This window comes from Ananas comosus, linkage group 7 (genome assembly GCF_001540865.1).
Source record: "Ananas comosus cultivar F153 linkage group 7, ASM154086v1, whole genome shotgun sequence".
Classification (NCBI taxonomy): domain Eukaryota; kingdom Viridiplantae; phylum Streptophyta; class Magnoliopsida; order Poales; family Bromeliaceae; genus Ananas; species Ananas comosus.
The window spans coordinates 11,053,150-11,065,671 of record NC_033627.1 but is presented as its reverse complement, the minus strand read 5'-3'; positions in this window follow the sequence as shown (position 1 = coordinate 11,065,671).

Genomic DNA, 12,522 nt, shown 5'->3' with positions numbered 1-12,522 from the left:
ATATATATATATATATATATATATATATACAGAGAGAGAGAGAGAGAGAGAGAATTATGCTACTATACAATCAATAGTACCAAGCCTTTGGTACTATTTAGTTTTCGGCCGTTGGATGAAAAGATGTGCGGTTAGGATGATAGTGGTCCCCGATTAAATTGATAGTGATCTTCTAGGGTTGAGTGGGTGGTTGGTTGAATAGTATAATCTAACGGGTGGAAATGATGAAATGGTAGATCTAATGGTAGAAAACTCAATAGTACCAAGGACTTGGTACTATCGATAATATAGTAGCCAGACTCTATATATATATTTATATAGAGTGAGGCTACTATGCTTCTAGAAGCACGGAGTGTTTCCAGGTCGTTTCGATGTTTCGACTTTCGAATCGTTGATCGGCTCCGTTAAACTTGATCTAGAGTATTTGAAGTACTTAGAAAATAAATTTTATAATTTTTCGATATCATTTGCCTAGTTATCGAAAGAGCATAAAATCAATAATTTTAATGGCCATGGTAAGCCGTTTGCATGTTTAAAGGTGTAGAAATATCCAAATCATATGAAATTTTGATAGAAAATTTTTTATACTATATAAAACAAGATCAATATTTTTTATCTAAAATTTTAATGTCATATTATCACGTTTTGTAAGATTTTTATTTTCAACCGGTGATTTTGAGCCCTTCGTTTTCTAGGTAAATGATATCGAAAAATTACAAAATTTATTTTCTAAATACTTCAAATACTCTAGATCAAGTTTAACGGAGTGGATCGATGATTCGAAAGTTGCAATATCGAAAATGACCTGGAAGCACGGAAGGCTCTGTGCTTCCAGAAGCATAGTAGCCTCACTCTCTCTCTCTCTCTCTCTCTCTCTCTCTCTCTCTCTCTCTCTCTCTATATATATATATATATATATATATAGAGTTCGGCTACTATCCTAATATGAGTACGATCGCCTCGTACTCATTAAGTTGTTTCGATGACAGAGCTTCCGAATTGACGAGCACACGTTAAAATGTTATTTAGAGCATTTGAAACATTAGAAATCAAATTTCATAATTTTTCGAATCATTTACTTACGATCAAAAGTCACAAAATTGCACAATTTTTTAACGGCGGTATGGAAACTTGCTAGTTTAACGGTACAAAAGCAATCCGAATAGGTGAATTTTTGATAGAAAATTCTATTCACTATCTAGATAAAGATCAATAACTCTAATCTTAAATTGAATGATCGATCATCCATTTTTAAGACATCGTCGATTTTGACGTTCATTTTATGCCCGTTTTATGACTTTATTATGTTTTCCAAATTACGAAATTTATTTTCTAGAAGTTTCAAATACTCTAGATATGTTTAACGAAGTGGATCGTCGATTCGGAAGCTTCCATCATCGAAAATAACTATGAAGTACGAAGGCCAATACTCATAATAGTTATAGTAGCCCTTACTATATAATATTATAACAGTATTGACGCATTGTGCGGATATAAAATTATTTTTATAATAAATTATATATTTTTTAATATTTTATATAGTTTTATAGTCTAATTAGTAATTAAATAAAAATTATATATAAAATAATTATGTCAAAGGTAAATTTATACAATAATTTATTTTATAAAATTTATTATGAAAAGAATTTGAGATAAATCTATCAAAATAATTTAAGAAAACATTAAATAAAAAAAAATTGTAAAAAAAATTTATTTAATAAAATTATTATATATATACACATATGCCACTATATTTCTAAAATTTAGTCCTGAAATTTAAATTCTATATTTTTTTATACACGATATTTTAGTAATTTAAATTGTATTTATTAGGTTAGATTTATACCGATTTATTACGCGTATATTAGAATTTAGAGATTTAAATTTTAAATTTTGAAAGTTAAAATTTGGAAATAAATATCTATAATTTAAAATTAAAATACTAAATTTAAAATTTAAAAATTTAAAATTTAAAATATCAAATTTAAATTTGTATTATATATAATGTGTGTGGTGTGTGTGTTGGTAGAAGGAGAGAGAAGAGGAGGTTGGGGGGACAGTGTCACTCTTAAGTCCTCCAAAACCCTTCTTTAATGTAGTTAAATATTAAATTTAAAATTTAAAACTTTAAAATTTAAATATCAAATTTAAATTTTTATTATATTAATATATATATATATTGTGTTGGTGTGTGTGGTGTGGTGTGTGTCGTGTAGAAGGAGAGAGAAGAGGGTTGGGGGGACCGTGTCACTCTAAGGTCCCCCAACACTCCCTTTAATGTAGTTAAATAAATAGATATATAATATATATATATAGTAGTATATATATATATAATAATGATAATATTATATATATATATGATATATATAATATATATTTTATATATATATATATCATATATATATATGAGTGGGTACTATGCTATCGGAAGCAGAGCCTTCCGTGCTTCCAGCTCGTTTTGATGTTGCGACTTTCGAATCGTCGATCGGCTCCGTTAAATTTGATCTAGAGTATTTGAAGTACCTAGAAAATAAATTTATGATTTTACGATATCATTTGCTAGTGAATGAAGGGGCTCAAATCAACGCTGAAAATAAAATCTTACAAAATTTAATAATATGACATTAAAATTTTAAATCAAAGATATTGATTTGTTTTATATAGTATAAAGAATTTTCTATCAAATTTCAGTGATTTGATATTTCTACACCGTTAAACTTGCAAACGGCACCTACGGCCATTGAAATTTGTTGATTTGAGCCCATTCGATTACTAGGCAAATGATATCGAAAAATAATAAAATTTATTTTCTAGGTACTCCAAATACTCTAGATCAAAATTTACGAGACGATCGACGATTCGAAAGCGCAACATCGAAACACGAGCTGGAAGCACGGAAGGCTCGTGCTCCGATAGCATAGTAGCCTCACTCAATTATATATATATATATATATATATATATATATATAGAGTGGGCTAGTATGCTTTTGGAAGCACGGAGCCTTCTGTGATTCCAAGTTATTTTTGATGTTTGGACTTTCGAATTGATGATTGGCTCCGTTAGAGTTGATCTAGAGTATTTGAAGTATCTAAAAAATAAATTTTGTGATTTTTTTATATCATTTGTCTAGTGATTGAAAGGGCTCAAAATCAATAATTTTAATGGCCGTGGTGAGCCATTTGCAAGTTTAACGATATAGAAATATCCAAATCATATGAAATTTTGATAGAAAATTCTTTATACCATATAAAACAGGATCAATAACTTTGATCTAAAATTTTAATGTCATATCATCATATTTTGTAAGATTTTTATTTTCAGCCGTTGATTTTGAGTCACTTCGATCACTAGGCAAATGATATCAAAAAATCGCAAAATTTATTTTCTAGATACTTCAAATACTCTAGATCAAGTCTAACGGAGCTGATCGTCGATTCGAAAGTCTGAACATCGAAAACAACTTGGAAAGTACGGAGCGCTCCGTGCTTCCAGAAACGTACCAGAGATGTAGGGTTGGGATGATGGTCGATTCTTTATACCACACATATATATATATATATATATATGAGTCCCGCTACTATACTATTAATAGTATCAAGCCCTTAGTACTATTGAGTTTTCTACCGTTAAATCTACCTTTTGATCATTTTCACCCGTTAGATTATACTATTAAACCAATCACCTACTCAACTCTAGGGGACTACTATCATCCTAACCGCACATCCTTTCATCCAACGGCCGAAAACTCAATAGTACCAAGGGCTTGGTACTATTGATAGTATAGTAGCATATATATATATATATATATATATATATATATATATATATATATATATATATATATATATATATATATATAAAGTTGAGCTAGAATATTTTCAAAAGCAAACCATGGAGAGATGCAGGGTTGGGATGATGATGATAGGTGGTAGTAGGTGGAAGTGGAATAGTGTTTGATCCAAAAATTCTTAGTAATCAAAAAGTAGATCCAAGGGCTACAGTTCAAATAGATTTGTATATTTATTTTATTTTTGTGTGATGGGATCAACACCTTTGTTAGTTAAGTCACGAATTATTCGCTAATTATTCGCGAATTTTTGAATATCGAATTAAACAGCTCGTATACGTACTTTTTGAAAAAAAATGAAAAAATTCGCGATTTTTTTGGGTTACGGTAATTATTGGCGAATTATACGCAAACTCTGAATGTTTCGTCCAAAAAAAGGGGGCTCCTCTGCGCAGTTCGCACGCGGGTGGGGCGCGGCACGCTCGCTCGAAGCCTCAACCCTCAAAAAAAAAAAAATAAATAAAAAAAAAATAAAAAAAGACTGCTCGCTTAGAACCCTCCTCGCCTCAGGCCACGCAATATTGCTCGCCATTGAAACTATTTACAAGTAATGTATGCTTTCAGGGCCATGTTGGTCCTACACCAAGATATTGAAATTAGATGAGTCAAAGCTGTGCTCGGTTCAAGAGAAAGGCATCAGAGGGGACTGTCTTTGAAAATGGATTGTTAGATTTGATACTCTACTAGTTAGAGAGGTAACATATCGTGCATGCTTTCTCCTATACATTTCCCTGCATGAGGTTATCTACATCTTTGACTCAAAATAAAAGATGGATAGATACGTTAATATGCAGTGCAGAGTGCAAGATTTATTTTGTATTTAGTTTCTAACTATGCTTGTATGTTAACTTTGTATATTTTATATTTAAATATGGACTATCTTAATATCTTACTTGCTTGATTATTTATATATTGTGGAGCATAATACAGTTTGTTTCTTTTTTAACTTAATCTGCTTAATTTTATAGTTCTTTATTTATATATTCTTAAAAATTATGAGATTTATATTAATAGTATAAATCTAGAGAAAAAAAATTTAATGTAATAGCCGAATTTTTTATCCCGAATGTTTAATTGATGAACATATAATATCCGTATAAATCACATATTTGAATAATTGACGAATCCGTTTTTTAACCGTATTTTTTAATAAATTTAAAAATTAGAATACAAATTTTATTCGTATTATATCCGTACCGAATTTTTGCCGAATCCGAATTAAGTAACAATCATCACCACTACTCAGAGAGTAATTAGTTTGTATCCTCCCCATGCTAGCCGTACGGATGGGCGACGTGATATACAGATATTTTTCTTTAAAAAAAAACGAAAAAAGAAAAGAAGATGAGCTGCTCATCATGAGGTAATTTTTCATATAAGCATCTCAAGTCTTTCACTCTCCTATGGTTCTGAGATAAGTTGTTCTTAGTAGATATAATTTTTGAAATAAAATAGGACTTTACATTTAGGCTTCGTTTGGAATAGCGGAAAAATTGCACTATGTGCGGTGAGAAATTACGATGCAAAAATATCATGTCGTACATAATATTGCGTTCCGCATATTGCGGTTAGTCGGTTACGATATATTTTCTGCGGTCTCATGGGAGAATGCAGAAGCATATCTCTATATACTTTTTCTCAACTTCATTCTATCTAATAACCCTTAGATGAAGATTCTGTTATTTTCTAAAATAAAAAAATAATATTTATATAGCTACATTACAATATATAATTGGAACAATAATAATTATAGCTTTAAAATAAAAATATTTTACTAAATTTATTAACATAAAAAATACTAATTAAATAATAATTTAATAAATAAATAAATAAATTAATTAGCCATGAACGTTGTTAGATAACCATAAACGTTTATGAATAAATTAATTAAAAATATTATTTAACCATTAATTAATTTACGATGAGTCCTGTTAATTTAGAAATTAATTAACCATAAATAATTCGATAAATCAATAAATTATTAATTAATTTAATAATATAATAAATTAATTTAAAATTTAATAAATTAATTAGTTAAATATATAATTAGTTAGATGATTAGCGGAGAAAATGATTAGATTAGTTGAAATATTAATTGGTTAATCAATATAACTATTAGCTATGCATAAATGCAGTAAATAAATTTTTTTTGATTAGGTAATTAATTATAAAAATAAATTATTTAATTAAATAATTAATTGAATCTTTATTAGAGTAATAAATCAATAGTTAATTATTTGTCTACTTAATTAGTGTATAAATTAATATATAATATATTAAAATATTATTAATTAGCAGAGGTATAAGGGGAGGCATTGTTTTTTCATTTTTGTATAGAATAATAATTCCACTCTCTTAATAGATTGTTCTACAATAACCTATTAAGACAGATTTTTTTTTGTTTTTTTTTGTTTTTTTTTTTTTTTTTGTGTGTGTGTGCGCGTGCATGAACAAGGTGAGGAATAAGACCTTATTCCCTTTCATTTTTTCTTGTATCCAGGCCAAGCACTGCTATATTGAGTTATAAATAAGTTTATTCAAGTTTACTGTAATATCTAAAAAATAGGCTTTCTTAATCAGGCATAGATATTAACTGCGAAATAAGCCAAGAAAAAGAAGAAAAGAAGCAAAAAGATAGGAATGGCAATAGGGCTAGACGGGTCGTCCGGATTTATTCCCGCTCCTGCCAAATCCCTATGGATAGCAAACAAATTTTCCTTTATTCCTGTCCCCACGAGATCTCTATCACTGTAGGAACACAATAATTTTTTTTTCTTAAAATACAATAAATTAATTTTTTATTTACATTTTAATAAAATTTAATTTAATTTAAATTTAATTTATCTTAAATTTTATCCAATTATTAATTTTATATTTTCAATGTCAAATTATTATGTATGACTCATCAAATTATTAAAAACATATAACAATCTAATTTTATTTAATTAATATCTTATATGAAAAACTAAATATATTTAAAATATTTAATTAAATTTAGAATATATTATAAATGAGAAAAAGTAGCATTCTATATTTATAAATATATTAATAATTATATAATAATGTATTATATTATTTTGCGAGGCAAGGAGTAGTAGTACTCCTGCCTCTACCCCTGCCCCATTGCCGTTCCCGTCCCCGTTCCTGCAAGCAGAAAAAAATTGTCCGTTCTTGCCTCACAGGAACAAAACTCTTCTCACACTACAACAAAAACGGTCTATAACGATACTTTTAAATATAGGTACATGTCAAAAAAGTGCTGCTAGCTAAAATTACCGACATTTTTAAAAAATGTTGCTATATGTGGGGTCGCTAGGTATATAGTGACAGTTAAAGAGTGTCGCTATAACCTAAAAGAGTGCTGCTAATTTACCAATAACTTATTTAAGCATTTAGCAAATGCCGAAACTCTATCTCGTTGGTTGCGGTGGCGGAGGAGGACGACAGGAATAGCTCTTCGTGTAGAATTTCAGTGGATTGAGTGAAGATAGAAGAAAATATGGTAATTAATTTTTTTTTTTTCTTTTCTGTTTGTAATCGGACCAAATAGACTGGGTGTGGTGGGTTGAATAGAATAATCTTTTATTTTTTGTTGGATTGGGCTTTATATTTAGGCATTAGTAGATATTTTTTTAAGTTTTAGCATAAATGGGACACTTACTCAAAAGTGTCCTAAACATGTGTCCCTATAACCTAATTCTGTTGTAGTGTCATTCCCACCTACTCGGAGTGAATCCCTACCGAAACCCTAGTTTGAATCCTAATTGATTCACATTTCCAGCTAAGTTTATTTCTAAATAAAATAGACGAAGCGGGTAGCGTGCTATCTATCTCTCTCTCTCTCTCTCAAAAAAAAAAAAAAAAAAACTTTTGTATTGGTAAAGCAGGCAATTTTTTTCTTTTCGAAAATCAAGATCTCACTTTTGTGTCACGTAGACGGTCCCATTTGCCCCTCAAACTCCCGAAAAGGTCTAAATTATTCCGGTTACATCATACCATTCATGTTGTTAGCCAATCAAAATGTGTCCCTAAATTTATCTGTAGCAGAAAATATTCTTTAAAAAATAATTTTATTATACTTTTATCTCTAATGATGAATTTAATTAGTTTAGGATATAGATGAAATCGTGTAAGTGTGACATGGTAGGCCACCTTCAAACCCCGGCCCTAAGAAAACTCTTCTATGTGCCTTGCCAATATGAAATCTCAATGATCGATTTATTCAGATGAGAATGCTAGGTATTGTCTTTATGCAAATTTTCTTTTTTTATTTTTTATTTTTTATTTTTTTGTCTAGAAGATGTTTTAGTAAGCTTTTTATATGGGGTAAACTTCTGGTAGATCTCCGTTAATTTGGCGCACTTTTTCTCTGCGACCGTACTTTACTGTCTTGTAATTTTATTTTTGTTTCACCTTAAAAACATGAAATTGGATAACAAAACAATGCATTTGCAAATAAGAGTGATTATATTTTACCATCCTATAAATTGTTCATTAATAACTACGCAGTAGGTCTTAAATTGTAACTCTTGATTATATTTTACAATCCCAAGTAAATTGTACTTATGGAGGAGCTAGGAAACGAAATAAATGCTCAACTCTCTTGTTGGCTATATGGTAGTTGATTTGAACATAGCGGAATAACTATATCTTCAATGACAAATTCCTCATTCCTTCTCTCTCATTGGACTGTGTTAATCATTTGATCACCACATGGAACGAACTCTCTACGTCCACTGATTCTTTCCCTTTTGGTTATTAGTATTTAGTTTTCCTCCTCACTATCCGGCCCCCTCTCTCTTTATATTATTCGATGTTTTCTTCTTTCCTCGGACGCCTTGGCTGCTTCCATATATCGTGTATGCCTAGTTCATCTTGCTTTACCTTTCTCTCAAAAAAAGGAAAAATAATAATAAAAAGTGAAATATAGTAAATGCAACTTTCCAAACTATGGATGACGAAGTGAATATATATAGGTATGTAGGTACAGAAATATGTACAAAAACCCCGCACTTCGCACGTTTGCAAATTTGCTACCTAAATTTCTAATTTTAGGGATTTGATTTTCAAAACTTTATTAAATACTTTAATGGGCTCCTCTTATTAAGCAAAGCTGCTAATTGAACATCTGTTTTATTGGCATGTCTTTTGTATAGTTTTTTAAAACTTTAAAATCCGAAGAAATCTATTTTTCTCTTCTAGTGGTCATCATTAATTACTCGCAGTTGTTTAAAGTTTTGCAAGATTATGTACAACACAGACAACCAAAAGAATTGTAAAATTAGTAAATTCGATTGCAGAGATAGCTTATTGAATTATTTGATAAAGTTTAGAAAATCAAATCGTTAGAAATAAAATTTCAGATGCCCTTTAGTAAAATTACTATCATTTAGGGGTTGTTTGTAGATGTACCGGCATATATAGGAGTACACTTTTTCATTTATTCTTAGGGTGATGGTAGCTGAGAATACTATATACGGTCTGCATGAGCGTGAGTAAAAAAAGTAGGTAAGAACCGGCGAGCGCAACCTTTATCCACGGGAAGTTCCCATACCACTGGCTTGTTCGACTGTTGTGATGATCGTTCACGTTGGTGTAAAGTTTCCGTAGAGTGTCGGGCATCTCGACACCTTCGACCTCCTTATTCAATTCCTCAAAGAATTTGACGATGTCGGCGTCCTTGTAGTTGGTACTCGCAATTATCCCTCTCTCCCTCAAAACCTTCACGTCGTCCTCGCGCTGCAGCAAGGAAGACATGCACGCCGTGTAGGCCGTGAAGCAGAGCACTCTGTTTCTCGGAGTCGCCTCGAATGCGATGAGGTTGTGGAAGATTGGTTTGCTGTAATCGTAAAGCTTTAATACGGGGATATTGATCATCCCAAATACGAACGATAGTCCGCGGTTGAATGTAATGTAATGTCCAGGCAGCTACCCGAGTCTTTCTTCTTGAACTTTGTAGCAGATTTCTGAAGCTCCGTAGCGCTAGGAATATATAGTTGCAAAGCATTGGGAATATATAGTTGCAAAGCATTCCTGCTACCTGCGTCTTCGAACTCCATTTCGTATCCTTTCTTCGGTATCCGAGACCAGTGAAAAAGGTCGAGCAGATGGTGGAACTGATCGGTTTCGTCCACTTCTAGGAACAAAGGAATTTCCTGTTCTTCTAGGAACAAAGGCACTCCGGCACTCCTTACCTGTTCTTCCTTTCTTTCCTTTTCTGAATCCTGTTCTTCGCTCCTCCTTTTTACTAGATCTTGTTCTTCGTTCTTCATGGGCCAAAGATCGTCGAAGCACCACAAAGCTAATTCTTTGATCGATTCCTTACGGATGCTGCTGTCTTCAGGGAAGCAACCTAGCAGTATCTTGATGGTGAAGAGCGGAATCTGGTTGTCGACCGTCAACAAGTCGAGCTTGATCGGCTCCAAGTGCTCCCTTACGTCTAGATGCAAAGCCATGTACTCTACGTAGTGGTAATCGGGCTCTGAATCCATCCATCACGAATAGTATGAAGGAGCTGTCAAGCAGCAGCATCATTTGGAATTCTTCGCTGCTCCATTCGGATAAATCTTTGTCATAGCAGCTGCGAACAGCCTCCTCATTCTCCTCCATCGCGTTGAGATACTTCTTCGTGTCGAGGCTGCAGTACTTGGCCATAAACCTAGTGATCTCCAACTTGTAATCATCGTGGAACTTCAGCGGGTTCTTGCAGTTGTGGTGGTACGGCCCGATCGACACCGCTCTCGGCTCAGGGGGTTCTCGGCCATCTGCTTTGCGCTCGCACTTGAAGATGGTATGGTGGTTGGGAGCATTTCCATAAGTCTTGTCTAATAAGGCCTCCCCTTTCTCGAAAAGATTGTCGGCCTCCGTCAGTTTCTTCTCGAGCCATTCTATGTTCTTTTTGCAGGCTCTGACCTTCCCAATCTCGATGCCGTGTGGGATCGACTGGCTACCGTCACTCATGCTGCTGCTACAAATCGATCGGTCCGCTACAACAAGGAAATATAACAATTACTGGGAATTGAATTTTATTTTGCCTTGCGTAGAACTACAGGCCTTCCCAAAATGCTGCCACGAGAAAATTCATGTATCCTGTTTAATTGCTTGATTGAACAAGAGCTCTTCTATTTCAGCAAACAGAATGTTGGTGTCGGGCAAAACTATAAAAAGTAATTTTTGGTTAAAAAAATTCAATTTCAGTCATCCAAAAAAAAAAGTCAAAATGTATGGAGAACCCTCACCTACATGCTATCTGTAAGACTGTAACAGCCCCCAACTTTCAGTTTTTAGAATTAAGTTACTTTAGTTTAAAAATAGAAATTTTATCAAATTGATAATGATTTTATCAATTTTAATACTTTTAATCACTTTGAGTAAGTAGAACTAGACTAAACAATGATTAATAACTAATTGAGTCAACAAATGTGAAAACAATTTAGCCAAACTAAATAAAAAGGAAATAGATGTTGAAGTTTCTCAGTCAAAATATAAAAGTTGAGAGGTCTTTAGAATGGCCTATACATAAATGGGTCTATATACATTTTTACCCAGAAAATTAAAAATAAAGATGGCTTAACATTTGATTTGCAGTAAAAAACAAAAACTGCTTTTTGAGTCATTATTATAGAAAATGACTCTCTTTTTCTCATATAATTAACTATATTTGAATAAGCCAACAATCTTTTGTTTAATATTGAGATCTTCTCAACTTTCAATCATTTTGATTAAAGTGAATTGCTTCAAACTATTGTAAAATTATAATTACTAGTGAAGATACCTGCATGCATTGTAGTGGATCAACTCTGCAGAAACAAAAAAAAAAAAAAAAAAGATAGTCAAAGAACAAAAAAGAATATAAATAAAAAAACAGGAGAAGCGGCAGCGGCTGTAATAAAAGTATAAGAATAAAATTATAAAAAAGATAAAAAAGTAAGAGAAAAAATATAAGAATAATAAATTATATTTATAATAGCAGTAAAAGTTGGGGATTAAAATGCCATATAACTCATAGNGTTTGACTACTTGCCATTGTGCTCATTCGCACATGCTTGTGAGGGTCGCTCCCTACAAGCCGGCACTCCGGAGATAGCCATCGCGATTCATATTCACCGTGCGGGATTGGGCGCCGAAGTGGATTGCCGTGGGCCAGGCTCATTCCTAGGGTGGGAATGATGACTACCACGGGGCCATTAGGCTCGGCACCGTCCAGACAGCCTACGGGTGGGTCTCAGGGCCTTAGACAGCCTTCGGGTGGGTCTCTTCAGATTTGACTTTGAGCATTTACTATGACATATGGACAGATGATGACTTAGTGTACTGACTGGAATTTGACTAGAATAGTAAACATTGGCACTTTACTATTTTGCATTATGGACATCATGATAGTTGGAAACTTTTGCTACATACATAGTTGCTTTCATACTTATGCCTTTTATGCTAAGTAGAAATATCATGTTGTAGTAAGTTGCATTCTACTTACCTTTCGCTTTCATACATTCATAGACACTGACCCTTTCCTTGTAGCTTGGGCCTTGTGGTGCATTCACTGAAGTCAGTAATTGCCCACTGGGAACTATTTTTAATAGTTCTCACGCCCCTGTTTTATGGTTTACTTTTCAGAGCCTTCTGCACCGGCGGAGGCACGGGATCGCGGCAAGGAGATCACATAGCTAGCTAG